The 20,802-nt window shown below is 33.1% G+C and overlaps 1 protein-coding gene across 3 annotated transcripts in view; it reads right to left on the bottom strand.

The window, feature by feature from the left end:
* The window catches only part of Ppt1 (Palmitoyl-protein thioesterase 1), a 482,953-nt gene extending 463,329 nt beyond the window's left edge, over positions 1 to 19,624 (bottom strand). Inside the window, exons 1-2 of one of the 3 annotated variants that reach the window (XM_076768402.1) lie at positions 19,478 to 19,624; positions 3,041 to 3,229 (exon numbers count right to left, since the gene is read on the bottom strand). The gene's annotated coding sequence lies outside the window, so the exon portion shown is untranslated. The remainder of the gene's footprint in view (positions 1 to 3,040; positions 3,230 to 19,477) is intronic. The other 2 variants (XM_076768410.1, XM_076768417.1) reach the window with 2 other exon arrangements.
* Between the last annotated feature and the right edge of the window lie 1,178 nt (positions 19,625 to 20,802).

Genomic DNA, 20,802 nt, shown 5'->3' with positions numbered 1-20,802 from the left:
TGCTATGAACGAAAATTGCGCTTAAACTGAAATACACGCTGGCAACTAAATGACAATCGCGACGTCGTCAGCTCGGCCTCGCGCTATAGTTTACTTCGAACTGTCCGGTCCGCAAAGAGTTAAAGTAAGGGTAATTATTTACTCTAGCGATTCTTCACCGATTTTGATGACCTTGAAATATGTTGTCAAGGTCACTGTTATGAAGATTTTTTCTTTATACATGTTACCGCCGCTCGCCCTTTGTTTACGAGATATTTGCAAAAATAATTTTATATCTGAATTAGCCTCCGGTTGCGTTGGAGATAAAATATTGTACTCTATTCTTTACTATTATTATTATTACCGTTATTATTAACAGAAATTGGAAAAATGTCTGCATTATATCAAAAAATGCAGGTATTCTTGTATTGAAATCATATTGTCGTCGAAACAAAAACTCAGCTATGTAATCGACATAATGCTCTTTTCGGGTCCCATATCGTGGAATATTCGCTCTTGTTTTTAATATAAGATGTTGAATGACATGAAAACATCAAGTTTTCTCGATCAAGTTTCATTTCTTTCCCGCACTTAATGCAATTGATAGCACCGTGGATCACTTTTCGTGTAATTAAGAAATCGATTAATTTGTTATAATCATTGCATACGTTCAAAAATTCATGTAACTTCATTTTAAGTACTTCTAATAACGTACTCAATAATCACTGATGCTAAGATAGTAATCAAAATGCGACTGTAAATACTGAACAGATTCGTGAAATACCGTATCTGTAACTGCTTACATAGTGTCATGTAAAATTTCAATCATAATATTTACACCATATTAACTTGGTATAAACCAATATTCAAATACCAGTACACAAATAATGTATACTGTGTCAAGCTAATATCGGATAATATTAATAAAGACAATTGAAATAGAAAATGAATGCGTGGCCGGCCGCCTTACGGCGGCCGGTATAAAATAAACGAACCCAGACCTAATTCATTATATTATTTACTAGATAGAATAGTTAGGTTTGGGTTAGGTCTGAGTTAGATTATTTTATACTGCCGTTAGGCGGCCGGCTACTCGAATCGAGTCTTTAAGCACACCCGTTATACACATCCATTACCGGTCGCCTCGATGTATCTATAGAAACAATAAACAATCGGCGATTCAACGCTTACACACACGCTGCTACAGTCACGTACGTATAGACACAATTCATTGTAGTAGCAGCGATCTTTTTGAAGAAAAATCTCGGAAACTAAGGCCAAGCGACGGTTATATGTATAGGGGAAAAATCTTCATAACAGTGACCTTGACAACATATTTTGAGGTCATTGAAGTTGGTGAGGAATCGCTAAAGTAAATAATTACCGTCGATTTTTAGTACTGTTTAAATTTTGTCTAAGGCTCAAATTGATTATTTACATTTAGAAATACTTTTCCATCTAGTCTCCGATAATTTCTTAAAAAATGACATCATGGTTGGCCGCGAAATATTAAATCAAGGTTTTCGCGTAAGCATGACGCCAGATAAAGTAGTTCTTACACGACATAAAGTGAAAGAAATCAACGCATGCGAGGTAAAACACGCAGACAATAATGAAACCAAAGGGTACAGTCGAATAAGGGGGTCAAATATGCCCTTGAACCAAGTTTGACATACGATGGATCCATCGATAGAGCATCAAAAAAAACCATTCTGTGCCAAATTTCAGCCCTCTATCTTGTTCGGATATCGAATTCGTGCCTATTTCCCCTATTTAATCGAGTACGAAAATTATGAAAAAAATCTGGAGCATTGTGGTTATCGAGATACGTGTTTGAAAATTTTTTCCGATTTTTCGATTTGAAATCCTAGGCGTGAAAAATTAAAAACGCAAAGAAAAGCAGAAAAATACCGATTTCGTAACGAAGCTTTCGAGACACTAGATTTATATAATTACTGTAAATGCATATTGTCATTGGTTATGTCCCTGAATTTTTTCAGATTTTTTGGCAGGGTGCACCATAGTAGCAAAAATCAAGAACCGATTTTTTCGGCGTTTTTCGCGTGAAAAAGCAATTTATACTTTGAATTTTTGTATTCCCTTTAATGGATAACTATATTCTATGGTTTTAAATAATTCTATGTTGAGTAGAACGGTGTATAGAATAGAAAAACAAAAATAAATTACCAAATTAAAGGTGCTATGCGCGTTATATTCAGAAGTATCAGCAGTATCTCCAAGAAATGCAATGTTGCAGTGCGTAAGATGCTTGACTGTGGATACGCTGCAAATTTTTTGACGCTGGTTCGCGCCCTGTTTAAACCACATCTTTTTTTTTTATTTTATTCGTTATATATTTTTTCAATTTTCAACGACATAACAATGAATAGCACCTTTAATTTGGTAATTTATTTTTGTTTTTCTATTCTATACACCGTTCTACTCAACACAGAATTGTTTAAAACCATAGAATATAGTTATCCATTAAAGGGAATACAAAAATTCAAAGTATAAGTTGCTTTTTCACGCGAAAAACGCCGAAAAAATCGGTTTTTGATTTTTGCTACTATGGTGCACCCTGCCAAAAAATCTGAAAAAATTCAGGGACATAACCAATGACAATATGCATTTACAATAATTATATAAATCTAGTGTCTCGAAAGCTTCGTTACGAAATCGGTATTTTTCTGCTTTTCTTTGCGTTTTTAATTTTTCACGCCTAGGATTTCAAATCGAAAAATCGGAAAAAATTTTCAAACACGTATCTCGATAACCACAATGCTCCAGATTTTTTTCATAATTTTCGTACTCGATTAAATAGGGGAAATAGGCACGAATTCGATAATCCGAATTTTCTCTGTAACTACCCTTCCGAAAAAGGTAGAGGGCTAAAACTTGGCACAGAATGTTTGATTCTGATGCTTTATCGATGGATCGTATGTCAAATTTGGTTCCAGGACACATTTGACCCCCTTATTCGTCTATACCCTTCTAAATGAAAAAAACGAAAAGAGTTATTGCATGTTAAGAACAATTGACAGTTTGTAAGTAAAGATCCTACCTTAACCAGATTTCGTACACCAATGTTGTCACAGGACCAGGTGTTGTGTTGAACAATGTCGCTCCAAGTAGCAAGCTGCTTGGCTGTGTTAACTTCAAAATTCCCAACAGCAGAGTGTAGATGATCCGTTACTCTTTGCGTTACATATGAATCTGCTTGCACTGCACTTCCGTATAGGTTGCAGGAAGTCTGGGGCATTAAAATCAGGTCTCACCAAATGTCCATAAATGTAGTGTTCACATTAGTCACTTTATGGTTTTATACTTCTAACTTCAACACAGTTTTAAAAACCTAATACCACGTTCAATAAAGTTAGTACATTTCTGGGCTAGGATGAATATTTAACCAACGATGTTATAAAAGCAATTCGTCCGATATATGAATTTGTTGGAAAGATGTACCGTAGATACCTCCAGTATACTGGTAACCATCCAGCTTTAAGAAAATTTTTCATTTGTTGCGTTCTGATTTCTGTGATGCTACGCTCTACGCGTATTATGGTTAACATCGTCGAATAGGATTAAAAGTAATTAGTAGGATTAATAGTAGTTAACCAGGATTTAATAAAAGATAATAAAAAATGGACTAAAAAAATATTTTCGTATAGTTTAAGAGTGTCTCTTCATATCCCTAAAAGCTTAGTACAATGGACTTTTAATTCTTTAAGAAAAACAATAAAAAAGGAAACTCTAAATTTTTACGCTGTTACGCCAGAATCCTTCCTCAACCCTTGCATATGGGCTTTAGCTTCAAAACATTTATACTGCGAAGTAAAAACCATTGAAATTACACCATAGATATATACCACTGCTAAAAATTATGAACGTGTTAGGAATTGTTATTAGCCCACAAACAAAATGGTTTGCTGAGCGTATGAATAATAAGCGAATTATCGCCACTAAAAAACAAGCTTCTACGCCATTACAACATCGAAAATTGGTCAAAAAAGATGATTCCACGAAACGCGGCTCGTTCACTCTAAATATTCGTATAAACTAAAAAATTGTAGAATTTTTTATATGTTTAAAGGATGCATAATAAGATGCATAATAAGATACTGAAACTACAGATTGTTGTCTTGTTTAGTTTGTTACAAAAAAGATCTTAAAAATGACTTTCTTCAAGCCTTCTAGACCGGAACCTCCCCTTAATATCTTAAAGATTGTTTACATTTCAAACGAACCCTGTATGACCGCAGCGTACGAACAATGCTGGACAAAAATATGACACTATGTATTTTTCTGTATCTCATATATTTGAAGAAAGACAATGTACATTGTTTTGCACTCTATACTGTTAGATTTTGTCTGATGCATTTTTTCCTATCACCAATAGCAGCGAAGTTATTCAGGTGGCCAGTCTTAAGTATAAACCGTCTTCAGAATATGTATACAAAATTTCAAATTCAAAAGAAACGCAACGCAGAAGTTACGAATAAAAACGTAAACATAAGCAGCTTTGGGTTGGGCAAAAGAATAAGACATGTTAGCGTCAACGTCTTTTTAAGAAAGGAGAAAACGTGTTTCTTAGGAATCTTGTAACGTAAGGAATCAGAAACAAATGTGTCAATAGGGTTTAGGTTCAAGAGCGGTTCAAATGGCGATACGCCGGCATGCCACCGCGATTCTAAGTATCGCGGATGTTATGTTTTGTTTTGCGGGGAACATCGCTTTGTTGCCGGTTGCTCAAAGGCCACGAGTAATGGGTCGATGACATTATGGTCATCGATACTTCGTAGAATAAGATAAGAGTTAAACTAGAGTTTTGCCACCTTCTGGCAAGAGAACCGTGATGAACCCCTCGGCACTTACTCCAGAACCTCTATTTTTCTAACAGACAATACTATAAAATTAACACTTCTAGAAAATTATTCAATATAACGTTACATTAACATTTAGTCAAATTTCCTTTTAATTGTATAACATCTAGCATCCGTTTTTGGAGTATTTTATATAATTTTTTAATTTACTTTTGAAGTGGTACGTTCCACTTTTCCATAATAGATTATTTTAATTCGTTAACATTTTTAAATTGTTTTCCACCCACACAAACATTTCTAGATAAATCACCCCAAATATTTTGAATGTTTAAATCAAAGGAGTGATTAAAATGTCATACTTTTATCCAGGTCAAAAACTGTTTATGTTTACGTATTTTCTCGTAACTTCTGCGTTGCATTTCTTTCGAACTTGACATTTTGTACACATTATGAAGATGGTTTGTGATATACATATACAATGCAAAAAATGTATATTTTTTCTCCAAATATATGATATACAGAAATATACAAAATGTCTTATATTTTTATTCAGCCCTGTAAGTAACTATCCGCTACATAATTAAGGCATTAAAGTAAAATGTTTACTAAATGCATCTCTTTCCGGAGTAAGTAAAAGTTTTATAGGTCAAAAATAAATTGTTGACATCATTACACTAGTTTACTAAAAATTAAATAAGGTTTTATGTAAAAATACGTGCCCTTATTCCAACATAAAACCATGTTGAAATGCGCTTTAATGTGAATCAAGTTGCTTTCTCCGAAGAAACGAAAATTAGTAAATGTAAGTGTGACAAACAAGCAATTATTCTGTGTTCATGATATCGAAATTTTTTATATTTTAAATGCATATATAATAATTATCATCCGTCGTCATATAGTATATTATCGCATTAGTGAGAAGAAAAAATTTAAAAAAATATTGAGTGCGACGAGATTCGATCTAACAAACCCAATACTTGTCAAACGTTTACGCTACTTCGTCACCACTTTTTTTTATATTGCTGTACATATCCATCTGAATCGCAGTATGTAACTTTACGACGCACAGTGATGCCGTTTCCCGAAAAAGCGGTAGAAAACATTTTTTGACTGATCACATGCAATATCTTACGAGGTACTGAAGATATCAAAAAAATGTTTTTACAAAAGTTGTTTTATTTAAAGGGGTGCATTATGTGGTATAAATAATTTTTATGTAGGTGGGGTAGTGGGGGAGATTTCAAAGTCAAGGTAATTTTTTTAAATGGAATCATACATTTTTTATATATAATAGCGTTTGTTATAACAAATTCAACGGACTACTATATGATATCACTACGAGTCAGATTAACGGAAATTATTAGCCGAACCCTACCTACTGCAGCGACTGACGCACCGAATCTGCGTACCGGAGCAAACGTTTATTGCTGTCATTTTCGCAGTAGCAGGTAGTAGCAGCTAATTTTTGTTTAGGAATGAAGACAAGACATCGTCTTCAAAATGAGGCCAAAACGAAAACTTCTTCTCGCTTCACTCCTAATTAAAAAATGGAATGAAAATTCAAAACATTCAAATAAGCATAACTCAAAAACTATTATAAATATAAAAATGAAATTTGTTACAATTTGAGGGGATAGGCGTGTTTGTATAATATAATTACAGCGTTCGTTTTTGGAGTTCTTTATTTTGGAACGTCGTTCTCGAGCAACGGTTTTGAGAGAACTTGTGTCTTTTCTTTTTCACTTTCTTTTCGTGGCTCTCGCCGTTTTCTTTGGCCAACCCCCTAAAAGGTGGGGTTGACCAATTACCGACTTCAAATTCCGCCAAATCGTACCGTCCCCCTTGTGCTCGCAGCACGCTTCTTGAAGCAGGGGTGCCATTTGGCGGGGGTTGCGTTTGCTGGCGAAGGTGGCAACGCCGCGGAATTTCCCAAGGTCCTAGGTCGGCAGCGTGACCAGCCGATGGTCGCTTATCGTTGCATCGAAGACCCTCGGGGAAACTCAGGATTTATGACACTAGCGATTTACCATCGAGGCCGTTAACAAATTCTTACTACAGACATGCTTTCCTAAAAATTCTAATTGCAGAAACGGCTTTCTCAAAGATAGCTTCGCTGTATTCCATGTTATAAACCGTGCTAGCCGTTTGCATGCCCGATGCCTTTTTATACTTTGTACGGCTAGCCGCTACAAATTCAAGTACATACTAAGTAAACTTGATTTCATCGCCCATCATTTAATTTAAAAAAACACAGTTATAGACAACGAATTTAGTTTCGGACGATTTTGACATTGACCACTTCAGAACCGTCTAGTTGTTTTCAAAATTAACAAATCGTAAAAAAATTATGCCAAATCATGACCCATATGTCCAGTTAAATATATTTGAATTAATTTTTTACTATGAGTATACTTTTTAAAAAATGACTTATTACCACTTTTTCGGGAAACGACACCACTATGCGACGTGTAGTATGTGCGTTACGACGAAAAGTAACACGTTGTGCTTTTGCACGGTGAAAACTAGCAAGTTTTAGCAATCTGCCGCGAAAATTAGCACAGATCAATTTTAGTGTTATTAAAAATGACACGTTTCATTCTTTGCAGCAAAGAATGTCACATTAAATAAATTAATAAAATAGGTTGCTTAACATTATAATATTATACAAATAAAACAATAAACTCTTTGAACTAAAAGAAATTTTGTAATTAAATAAATGCAATTATAGACAGCTATAAACATTCTTTAATGAATAATGTTCTCAGAAAATTCAATATATGTTCTTGGGATAATACTCTTAGATATCATTAATGATAAATTTTGTATTTTTTTAATGGTAGTGGAATTTTATTGTATATGTCATAATATCTTATTCTGAAACTGTTACGAGCGCGAGCGCAAGATCCTGGATTCGGTCGAGGGCAGAATTCGACCGGTGGTTTTAGGTATGGTTGGGAGAGAGAAAGAAGTTCCGGACGAACCAGGGGCTCTATACCCTGGGAGCCGTAAGAGGAGGTTACGTGGCGAACCAGGGGCTCTATACCCTGGGAGCCACGGGGTTAGATTTATAAGGAAAATGTATGGTTTCTATACCCTGGGAGCCACGTAGGTTTTTAGGATGTTTTTTAGTATAACTTGAGCGGTAAAGGTGTACCGTGTTCATGAGATACCCTTAGTCTTACTGTCAATAGGGTTCAGGGTTGCAGTAAGTAAATAATGCAAGTGAGGATAACTACTTGAATACATTCTGATCGATGCTCTAGTACAATACCCTAGTACATACTCTTTTACGCGGCGCGTTCGCGGGAACTACTTCTCGATTAGTCTAGTGGACACTCACTAATAAAACCGCTAAGGTAGGTACGTTGCTTGATGGGGATTATAACCCGATCTTGCTCAGAGTGTCAACGTAAAGTTGTGTCGAGAGTTTTAGAAAAACTGAGCTCCCCGAGTCAGAAACCTCGGCCTTTATATACTCGAAATTGCTCTATACAGTGATGGGGTATTACCACATAAGGCAATGAAAATTGAGCCGGGTGCTCACATATGGCATGAGTCAACCCCGTCCGAGGGGTTGTACGCTAGATGATCGGGCCAACGCCCAAGCCACCAAACGTTTCGGTCCCATACATGTGTGATATGTAACAAAACATACAGTTTCAAAATTTTTAATTTAATGTCATTATTAGTAAACCCATAACTAACATATATTGTATTTCTATCTGGAGGTATACTTATTTCTCAAATTGAAGCTACCGTAAAAAGAGATCAATGAAATTTTGTTAATAATACATGAATGCTTAATGTATCTACCTGACTTTTTTTCTTAACTGCATACGGATTATTTACTTTGAATTCTCTTATAAATCTGCACCACTGATCATGTGTGTATACCGATTTATGTTTAAAGTACTATTCTACACTTTATCCAGTTTATCTCAAAGTGATTTAATATCTCAAAGAGTGTGAACGGTATAGAAAAACGGCATATATGTATAATAGTTATAGGTACTTGGTCTTGTGGCCACTCTAAAATCCTCCGCGAAATTCACGTATTGTTTTCTTATTCTTAACACTTGTGCAACAATTACAACTGTGATTGATAAGATGGAAAAGGAATTTTTGCAAAGAATAAAAAAATGCCTTTTTCTCGACGACAGACATATCGAAGAGAAGGTTGAAGAATCAAGGAGCTGCGCTTACCTAATTTCCATTAGTTCACAATATTTTGGAAGACAATGAAATTTGTAGTGCGCATTACGTTGTGATGCAAACACAAAATCGACTCTTTTGAGAGTCACCATAATGTACAAAGATCAACCGAGCAATTTCCCCTCGGTGTAGATCCGATAACGTTAACGCTTGCGGCACTTCAATTTTTACGTCTTATGTAATAGTTACTGTGTAATAACAAAATAAATGTAATTTACGTCTTAATGTAATAAAAAATATACAGTCCCATTTAAAAAACTATACCTAAATTCTTGGCATTTCAAAGTGGTATCAAGATCAAGTACCTATTACCATAATATGTACCCCTTTATAACCCATAACCTTCCTTTAAAAAATTTTTGTATAGCGTTCACACTTCTTGAAATATATAATTAAATTGTATTAAAGAATGCATAGAATTATTATCATACTGCGTATGACCAACTTCTAAATATCTAAAAGAAAGCTGAATTATAGAAAATTCAGAAAAATCGAAACTATTTTAAGAATTATAATTTACTTATACACTGTCATGCAAAAAGGGAACACTAAACTTTCATTGAAAAATTGCTGATATTTAAAGTATGATAACTTTGTAACAAAACATCATACAACAATCATTCTAAAGTCATTTTAAAGCTTGGAGCCTCTATTTTCAGAATCCTCTAGCAGTTTTTTCGAGGGTCATTTCTGCGTCATGTGGGAGGGTGGAGAAGCGAGGATGTTTGTTTTTTCAAAAATTGTTTGATTTCAAACGACTGTACAGACATCGAAAAATTTTTTTAAGCGCTACAATCATCACGGATTTGAGGACTTAGGCCTCCCCTTTATAACGACCCCTTAAAAGTTAATGTACGATTTGTTTTCGCCGTTTTATTGTACTTTGAATAAGAAATGTGTCGCCGGCATTAGAATAACCCAAGGTTCACCACATGAAGGTTGCACGGACGGACTTGTACCTCATGTGTATGTGTTTAGTGTATGTTCCATGTGTGTGTGTGAGTTTAATGTGTACATGTGGTATGATGCATGTAAACATTCAAAATCGGGTATTTCCTCCTCTTTTCTGTATCACTTCCTCACATCTTTGTCATATATTGATGCACCGACATATCAGTTCTTGGGGTATGTCTCTCCAAAGCATCCGAAGTGCATCTCCCAACGCATTTAGTGTCAGAGGTGGTCTTTCTAAGCTTCTTTCTAAGCTTCGTCGATTTGTGCGGTTTGTACCTCTGGCACTGCTCTCCGAGACATTGCACAATTTTTGGATACTTTCGTTACTAACGCTTCGCAGCAAATACTGGGCAAAAGTAACGAAAGTATGTCCAAATGTAAACAAAACACACACATGAGGTACAAGTCCGTCCATGCAACCTCCACGTGGTGTACCTTGGGTTATTCTAATGTCGGCGACACATTTCTTATTCAAAGTGCAATAAAACGGCGAAAACAAATAATACATTAACTTTTGAGGGGTTGTTATAAAGGGGAGGCTTTAGTCCTCAAACCCGTGATGATTGTAGCGCTTAAAAAAATTTTTCGATGTCTGTACAGTCGTTTGAAATCAAACAATTTTTGAAAAAACAAACATCCTCGCTTCACCACCCTCCCACGTGACGCAAAAATGACCCTCGAAAAAACTGCTAGAGGATTTTGAAAATAGAGGCTCCAAGCTTTAAAATGACTTTAGAATGATTGTTGTATGATGTTTTGTTACAAAGTTATCACACTTTAAATATCAGCAATTTTTCGATGAAAGTTTAGTGTTCCCTAAATTTTGCACGCCAGTGCAGTAATGTTGAAATCTATAGTAGCTTTAATAATCATGCTAAAGTCCATTTTGTTGTAGTTTTGAGCGCCATAATTATCGCTGTATAATACGAATTCCTTAAATCTCGCTTTAAATTTTTCTTTAATAAATTGCCATAAAAATGATACTATTTCATTTGAGTCCCTAGATCCGACTGCCTCATTTCACACATTATAATGGCTCATGTGATTAGCAATCTACAAAGTGGCAAAATTCCATACATAGGGTTTGGATAGATAATATGAGGGACATTTGCCCGAGGCGTAGTTAATACATTTTGCAGATCAAAATATATCATACAAACAGATGCATCCTGAACGTATTTTTATTATCTGATTTCATATATTTTTTCCTTTTTTTTTTATTGCTTAAGTGTAAATGTTATTTTTCCTGATGCAATGCTTTTTCATTTTTAGTTAGATTTGAAAAAACTTTACATTGTTCATATCTAAAAACAATAAAAATTGTATGACAGAATAATATTCTTCATTCATTTCTGAAAGCATACTGCTAAGACAATTGGGAACACCATATCTCAATTTTACTTATCCTTTTCTGGTACGAAGAATCCATAATTAAATTCTGTGTTGAAAACTGATTGATATATTTCTTGTGTGATACATTTAGTTTCGTTTATTTTAAATTTCTTCTTCAAATAAGGAATACATTTTACTAATACTGATCCTTTCCTCTAAATATTTTTAATATATCTTTTCTGCTATAATCGGAATCCGTTAGAGGAAAAGTGGAAATGTGGTTAGAGTTAGCTTCTCAAAAGTATTTTGGTACTTTGTGAGACCTATACTTGTGTTTTCCTCTTTCAATAGAATTAATTATTGACATTTGACTGAGGTAAAGACTACAATATCTATATTTTTCTCTAATATATTATACAATTATAAAATATCTTTTTCTCACTCACCATCTATGTTTAACATTCTAGGATCCCCTTTAACCTGTGATATATTACTATTATTGTCCTTGATAGATATTGTACAAGGCAGATTACAATTATTCTATTATTAATAATCTATAATTTTTTTGTGTTATCTATTTTGTCAATTTGTTTAAAGGTAATATAGGAACTGTAATTTTGCTGTTACAAATTTATTTATTATGTATTAATCTATTTACAATTTCCATAATCACTATTATTAATCATTTTCAACATATTTAATTCTTCACTTTAATATGCTTTTTACAGAAACTTTCCCCTATGCACAGCAAACAGAAACATATTAGTCTTTGCAAGAACAAATGAAACATATTACTTTGCGTAACATACATCAAATTAATAATCTTCCTAACTTCACTAAAACTTTTTCCATTCATATAATGATAAATAGCTAACTCATTTTATCTTTATTATTTACTTTTAATTTTCTAATAAAATAATACATAGTACATAAAAACAAAACTTATTTAAGTATATTCAATTGTTTGTAGGTATTAATAATCAGCAATTCACTATTTATTATAGGGTTACCAATGTATATGATTTTCTCTGACAGCAAAGTTATTATCATATTATCATTAATAAAACTAAACAAGAATTGATTAAATCAAAAACGTGATGTGACACACAATATATATGAACTGAATTGAGATTTTATAATTGAAAAGGAATCAGTGAGGTATAAGACATATTATGCATAACCTAGCAACAATGAAAACGGCAATTAATTCATGTTTAAATATTTCCAAAATTGTCAAAGAAATTTTGTACATTACAAGTGAAAATAATTTATCACTTACATTAGGAATATTAACATTATTGTTTTCTCATTTCAACATTAAACATTTCTTGGAGATAATTGTAACAAAACACAGTGAAAAGGCTTACAACAATTATTATTTTCAAAAACCATTGTAGTATAAACAAATTATTAAACTTTAAATTGTTTCTAAATATTTATATTCAATAACTTGACTGCCTAGAAAAAGAATTAATGAAAAAAGATTTAATATTTATGTTAATTAGAAGAGAATAATACTGTAGTGCAATAATAAAAAACCTTAGATATCAAAATGACACAAATTTTGAAACTTGCAAAAAATAAAAATACCTTACTCTTTATACTTCAATGAGACCTGTGTTGGATCCCGGGTTGCGGGATTAAGAACAACACTTTACTAAAGAGACGTGTAGGTTTATTAGATCGTTACGGCAAGTTCCGCACGTTGGTACAAACTTCAGAGATCTGACCTGAGTCCAAAAATGCGCGTTGTATATATATCTAAGGGGTGAGAGATAATGCAATGCTTGGCGTATGTAATGAGTAACTGGGTACAGGGTGAGTAAGCGGGTACAGGAGGCTAGAAAGACTGGAATTTGGAAGCTATGACTATGATGTTTGTGCAAGGACGATTCTAATGCGGTATCTATGTTAACTTATGAGTTAGTCATATAACACCTGACACTAATAATAAGAAACTTTCATTTTCTTATGTAGTTATAAAACTTTGTAGCTTGAAAAAGTTTTTAAATACAAATAACATATACAGGGTGTCCCGTAAATAGTGTAAGAGCCGGAAATGTGGGGTAGCTGAGACGATTCTGAACAACAATTTCCTTTGCAAAAATGTCGGATGGAGCTTCGTTTTTGAATTATTAACGAAAAACACTGACGAATCACGGCGCGCGCCTGCCGCGCGCTCAGGGCCGTCCGAACTAAGAGAGCCACCGTGTCGGGTAGGTAGCAAGATGTGCATCGGAGATACGTCGAGGAACGAATACAAATAATTAAAAATACTACCACTGCAACTGTTACCTCTGCGGATTGGATAAATCAGCCAGCTAAATCAAATTTATTAATTATTTGTATTCGCTGTTTCCAAGGAAGAAGGAATAAAATGTGGGAAGATGCTCTCGGAATGTTTAGGAAATTAATCCTTCGCACCCGAGTGACGCTTCTCGCCAGAGTGTGTTATAATTAAAATAAGAATTATTTTCAGAAAATTAAAATAAATACGGTAAGAACCATTTGTAACCGTTTGTTATTAAAAACTGTACTGGAAAAGCAGACTGGATTCGTGCATACCGAAATATTCTTCGAATGCAAGGGGTTAATAGAGAAATAATTGAAATTCGACTTACCCATTTACTTGCAAGTTGCTCTGCTGCGCTGACAATAAGGCCCGGTTAGTGCACTCCTGTCGATCACGGAAAGGTCGAAGACCCCAATAAAAATCAGCTGATGGGACGGCCCGGTCACTGCACCCGCTTCTTACCCCAAAAATGTAAAAGTGAAAAGTGCTAGTGACCGTGCTGTGAAGTGTTTTCTGAGTAAGAAGCGAGTGCAGTGACCGGGCCGTCCCATCAGCTGATTTTTATTGGGGTCTTCGACCTTTCCATGATTGACAGGGGTGCACTAACCGGCCCTATTGCAACTTGCAAGTAAATGGGTAAGGCGAATTTCAATTAATTCTCTATTAAAGTCTTTGCATTCGAGGAATGTTTCGGTACGCACAAATCCAGCCTGCTTTTCCAGTACAGTTTTTAGTAACAAACGATTACAAATGGTTCTTACCGTATTTATTTTAATTTTCTGAAAATAATTCTTATTTTAATTATAACACACTCTGGCGAGAAGCGTCACTCAGGTGCGAAGAATTAATTTCCTAAAAATTCCGAGAGCATCTTCCCACATTTTATTCCTTCTCCCTTGGAAACAGCGAATACAAATAATTAATAAATTTGATTTAGCTGGCTGATTTATCCAATCCGCAGAGGTAACAGTTGCAGTGGTAGTATTTTTAATTATTTGTATTCGTTCCTCGACGTATCTCCGATGCACATCTTGCTACCTACCCGACACGGTGGCTCTCTTAGTTCGGACGGCCCTGAGCGCGCGGCAGGCGCGCGCCGTGATTCGTCAGTGTTTTTCGTTAATAATTCGAAAACGAAGCTCCATCCGACATTTTTGCAAAGGAAATTGTTGTTCAGAATCGTCTCAGCTACCCCACATTTCCGGCTCTTACACTATTTACGGGACACCCTGTATTTAGACATTTGGAAAATATTTTTCATCATTACGCGGCTTTTACAAAATATAGGATTGTTATTGAAGAAATAGTAAGATGTTATAAAAAATGATAGTAAATACGTGCTATGTTACAATATTTTATAGATTTGAAACTAAAGAAATACATCTGCATCAAAAAATCCTGTATTACTTGCAACTCAATTTAATAATTTTTTATTTCCAAATTCTAGTATCGATCTATACTTTAGCATTTCTCCTGCCATGTTTAACATTATGATGCATATGTTTCCATACCAATTACAATTTCAAACTTATACATATTTTTCAAATTTCAAATAAAATTAAATTTGAACAGGTAATAGCATCTGGAAATAAATAATTAGTAGCAATTGATAGAGAAACGTGTATAATTTAACATTTAAAATTAAAAATTAACAACACAATGCAGATACATTGATTATCAAAAGAGGACATTACTTTCAATAAGATAGATATAGTGTGAAGCATAATTAAACAAATGAAAGATTTTCTATGAAAAACGATATACAAGTATTTACTTACGTATTTGCATAGGATTTCAAAAAGACTTTTTATTTATATTAATCTACATTTATTGTAGTTCAATAAATAATTAATAATTTTATTCAGGCATATTTAATTTGGCAGCAACAGAATTTTGCTTGTGACCTAATTCAAAGTATAGTAAATAAACATCATAGTTATAGTTGTGGAAGGCTGATAGATACAATATTTATGCTATAAAATTGAGCTGCAAATAAAATTTGAATACCAGTTAATTTGTTAGCATAAAATGCAACTGTTGTAAAGTACTATTATTTGTTCAATTTTACTCTTCGCTATAGTATATCAAATATGCTACTCATACTTCACTGATTCTTTCTCAATCATAAGATCTAAATCCCATATGTGTAATTGAAACTTACACAATGCCTGTTATATAATTATACTATACAATAAAATATAATTAATTAAAAATAATTATTATCTGTAGAAAATTATTCGCTACCAAATATTAATAACAGGTTGTTCATATTATACATCATAAACTCTCAGGTATAATAGATATAATAACAAAATAACCATTGCCAATTGCCTTGACCTTGACACATATTGTACAGATGAGAATACTGTTCTAATTAAATATTTTAAATGTTTTAATAAGTGGTCTCTTATAGTTTTCAAGATATATGTATTTAAATATTATAAATGGTCATAAAATCTTTTGTTTTCATGAAAAATGAGCCTATTCTATTATATATTAAAAATGAAAGTCCCACAAATGTTGCTAAAACTCTCTCTTGTTAGTAATGCATATTAAACATAATTATAATCCTTAAAACAGTAAATAGAAAATAGTGACACCTTTAAATCATAACATAATCTAATTGGTCTCTCTTAGTATCTTTAATAATTCAAGATTACTTTTACATAACTTTATAGATCTCTATCTTTCCTTTCTTTAAAGTTAGTTCTTTAAAAGATGAATGACATTGACATATATTATCAAGGTTACTTATAAAAAATTTATTTAATGCATGTGTATGCTCAATTTTGCAATTAACTTTACATACATGTATTCAAACAGAGATACGGGCTAAATAACTGTGTATTTATTTTTATTTTTTATGTTTATCTTGAAATCCACAAGAGATTGTTATTTAAAATATTTAAAGAAAATATATTATTAATTATAATTGCTAATGAAAATAATTATTTAAGAGAACCAGGCAGTCAAAAAATCAATTAATAGTAATAGTAATACTATTCAAAAATTAAATGTCAAAGTTTTATGGTGTTGCAGTAAAAAATAAGGATTTGGAAGATGAATATGTCGAGTGCGGAAGTCGGAGGTGTCGGAACAGTTAGCGTTCGTGGTAGAAAGTAAAGACCCAAAATAATTTGAACATCCGATAATGTTTTTAATCCCTTGCCCTACGATTTAAGGTCCAACAGCATGGGCCCAAAACGTAAACAAAACTGCTCAGTCTTCGAGCCATTCCACGGTGGCATGTAGTACTTACGTTTGGCCTGAATACCTGACAACGAGTCTCACATGTGGGTATAAGTTAAAGGTTTAAAATAATTTTACCTATTTATGAAGACTTGAGCAGTGAAAAGCTACTTGAGCGATGTATCGGTGGCTATATATAGAATGCAAACGAAAACTTTAATAATTTAGTCTGGAAAACTGCAGTCTATACATATATCAATATGTATCTTCAATAATGGCGCAAATTCATTACTATAATTTTTGCAAAATATGAATATCACAATTGAAGAGCACACGGAGGCAATGTGTAAGAAAAAGAATGAGTGGCTCTTGAATGAATCCCAAATTGATATGAAGAATAGATCCAAAGAGAATCAAACAAATAGTAGGATTGCTAAACAGCAACGTACAGTTATTGAAGATACTCTGGAAATATTGTATCATTCTGCTGAAAGGTTTTAAAAGAGGTACGTAATAGTTACAACAATCAAAAGTTTCTCTAAACTTTAAACGCATTTTTTTTGAAAACTTGTTTTTGTTTCCTTTTTCAGTGATTGCAAAAAAATAGAGTTTCGGATTGACATGAATTTAATCTTTATGCACGAAATCTCAATACGAATCTGTAAAAACTTCTAATTTTTAGGAAAAAAATTTATAAGCCAAATTTTTTACCTTAAAATCTCCATTTTCCATATTTAATGTGCTATTTTCATAATTTTCATTTTTTAAAATGTTTAAATAGGTTCAGTGCAAAGCAGGGATTATTCCAAGTATTTTGCAATTTGGTACATTCAATTTGCTTCATCTAAAGAAGAGAAACCACTACAAAATAAAGATAATTTGTATTTGCTCGCTACATGGTTATTTGACAACATTTTGCAGTAACAAAATGATATTTGTATATATTTTAAACTAACAAAACATCGCGTAGAAGGAAAACTATCTATATCTAAACGCCTTTTTTTAATAAATCCTTACAAGAAGGCTCAATCTGACTGCCTGGTCTCCTTAAGACTTACTAATCATATATGAGTCGTTTATTTTGAAAGTGGCGTAAGTCCATTTTCCAGAAAAATCGAGTTAGCTACCTTAATAGTTACATTTTTACATGATCTTTTCATTCTGAAGCAACTTGTTACTAATACATATATTTAAAATCATTAAGATTTTGTAATACGAACATTACAGTGTTGATTCACTTGTTGAGTATTTATACTTGTTTCTACAGTTATCTTAAATTTGGATTGCTTAATTTGTGCTTTACTTGTAATATTATAAATCTCAACGCAGGTAATTAAAATAACTGCCCTACACATGTTCACATAATAATTCTAATTAAAAATTTGAAGGAAATTTGGTTTTTTTTTTGTTATGTACAGAAATTATACCCATGAGAATTACTACCAAAAAAGATTTTTGGAATCAGAAAGTGAAATACAATACTTAATGAATTTGTTACATTATTTACCACCTGTACACCATAGATATTTTAAATCCCTCCTGCATATACAAACTAGAGAAGACTGAATAATGATTAATAAAACAATATTAATTTTAATGTAAAAATTATTTAACAAACAATAAAAATTGAAAGTTTTTTGATTTTATAACATAAAAGTGTATACATTTATTTTTATTTCAAGGGAAATTTACTTTTCCTATGGACATGTGCTTTCTTAAGAATTAAAAACCTCATTTCATTGATTTTGAAAGTGGTGCAAGTCCAATCATAGCCATCAAAAACATATTATTTCTTAAGTAATGTTAATTATGTTAATTGGAATGATAAATTTGACACCCTTAGAAACCCAAAAACATTATTCTACTATGTCATCTGTTACCCATATTTTTAAATTTAATCTAACGCAAATCATTCAATATCTAGATTCTAACATAAATGGATTTAAGCCACCTACAAAATAAACGGCTCACATAAGAATGGCATTATTAATATATATGTATTCTAACTTTAAATTTTTAAAAACACTATAAAATAATACAATGTGATACTATATATTAGCTACATATTACTACATAATGAAGAATTATTTACTACTGTAAATGTAATTACTCTCTACATGTTTATATATTTAAATTAATACAAAGAAAGTTTAAAATCATTATTCATTGCAGAATTAGTCTTTAGTCACAGAATAATTTATGTAGTAGTTCTGCCGTAATTATTTCCAAAAGATTAAACATAACACATATATGTAAATATTTGTAATGAAAATCAATGTGAAAGGAAATATCACATTTGAAAAGAAATTATAAAAAGATACCTCTTCATTTTTACTGTTTGTATTCTTTAAATATTTATTTCACTTTTATTTTATCTTAATGTTCAATATTTACATAACCTTGAATGAAAACATTGAAACTTAAAATTTGAACGTAAAATTAAGAACTACTAAAATATTACAAGTATTTATAATTTCTTTTCCTTTCCCATAACTTTATTTCAAAATTTAAATAGTTATTTATGAAAACTCTGAAATATTTAACTGCTATAGCCAAAATTAGTACTTTTGCTGTAATGATATTTTATTTCCAGGTTATATTTTTAAAAACGTTTATAAGTTAAAATTTTACTTTGATAAATTAATCGCCATATTAAACTAAATATAAAAGAAACTTATTAATTGTAAAGTATAATTACTTATTGTAACCTCTTATGTTAAACAGCACTCCTTTTGTAGACACTTTTTTAATTTTTAGTATTCAAAGTTGCACAAAGAAAGTTATATGTAAATAGGAATCGTAACCATCCCAACTTCAATCACAAATAAACTGCTACATGGATCAGTGTAGCCAGATCTGGCATAACTGAGTGCATCGACGTCGACATTAGTAACGACGAACTTTCTTAGCATCTAACGGTGTGGTGGGGATAGCAGGCATATACTATCGCACGAGCCACGTGTATGTGAGCTCAGCACTTCGCAAAACTTCGGGAAATCTACAGGGTGTCCCGTAAATGGTGTAAGAACCGGAAATGTGGGGTAGCTGAGATGATTCTGAACAACAATTTCCTTTGCAAAAATGTCGGATGGAGCTTCGTTTTCGAATTATTAACGAAAAACACTGACGAATCACGGCGCACGCCTGTCGCGCGCTCAGGGTCGTCCGAACTAAGAGAGCCACCGTGTCGGGTAGGTAGCAAGATGTGCATCGGAGATACGTCGAGGAACGAATACAAATAATTAAAAATACTACCACTGCAACTGTTACCTCTGCGGATTGGATAAATCAGCCAGCTAAATCGAATTTATTAATTATTTGTATTCGCTGTTTCCAAGGAAGAAGGAATAAAATGTGGGAAGATGCTCTCGGAATGTTTAGGAAATTAATCCTTCGCACCCGAGTGACGCTTCTCGCCAGAGTGTGTTATAATTAAAATAAGAATTATTTTCAGAAAATTAAAATAAATACGGTAAGAACCATTTGTAACCGTTTGTTAATAAAAACTGTACTGGAAAAGCAGACTGGATAAGTGCATACCGAAATATTCTTCGAATGCAAGGGGTTAATAGAGAAATAATTGAAATTCGACTTACCCATTTACTTGCAAGTTGCTCTGCTGCGCTGACAATAAGGCCTGGTTAGTGCATCCCTGTCGATCACGGAAAGGTCGAAGACTCCAATAAAAATCAGCTGATGGGACGGCCTGGTCACTGCACCCGCTTCTTACCCCGAAAATGTGAAAGTGAAAAGTGCTAGTGACCGTGCTATGAAGTGTTTTCGGAGTAAGAAGCGGGTGCAGTGACCAGGCCGTCCCATCAGCTGATTTTTATTGGAGTCTTCGACCTTTCCGTGATCGACAGGGGTGCACTAACCAGGCCTTATTGTCAGCGCAGCAGAGCAACTTGCAAGTAAATGGGTAAGTCGAATTTCAATTATTTCTCTATTAACCCCTTGCATTCGAAGAATGTTTCGGTATGCACGAATCCAGTCTGCTTTTCCAGTACAGTTTTTAATAACAAA

Source organism: Colletes latitarsis, chromosome 1, assembly GCF_051014445.1.
Source record: "Colletes latitarsis isolate SP2378_abdomen chromosome 1, iyColLati1, whole genome shotgun sequence".
NCBI classification, from domain to species: domain Eukaryota; kingdom Metazoa; phylum Arthropoda; class Insecta; order Hymenoptera; family Colletidae; genus Colletes; species Colletes latitarsis.
This window is presented reverse-complemented; position numbering and strand designations above follow the sequence as displayed.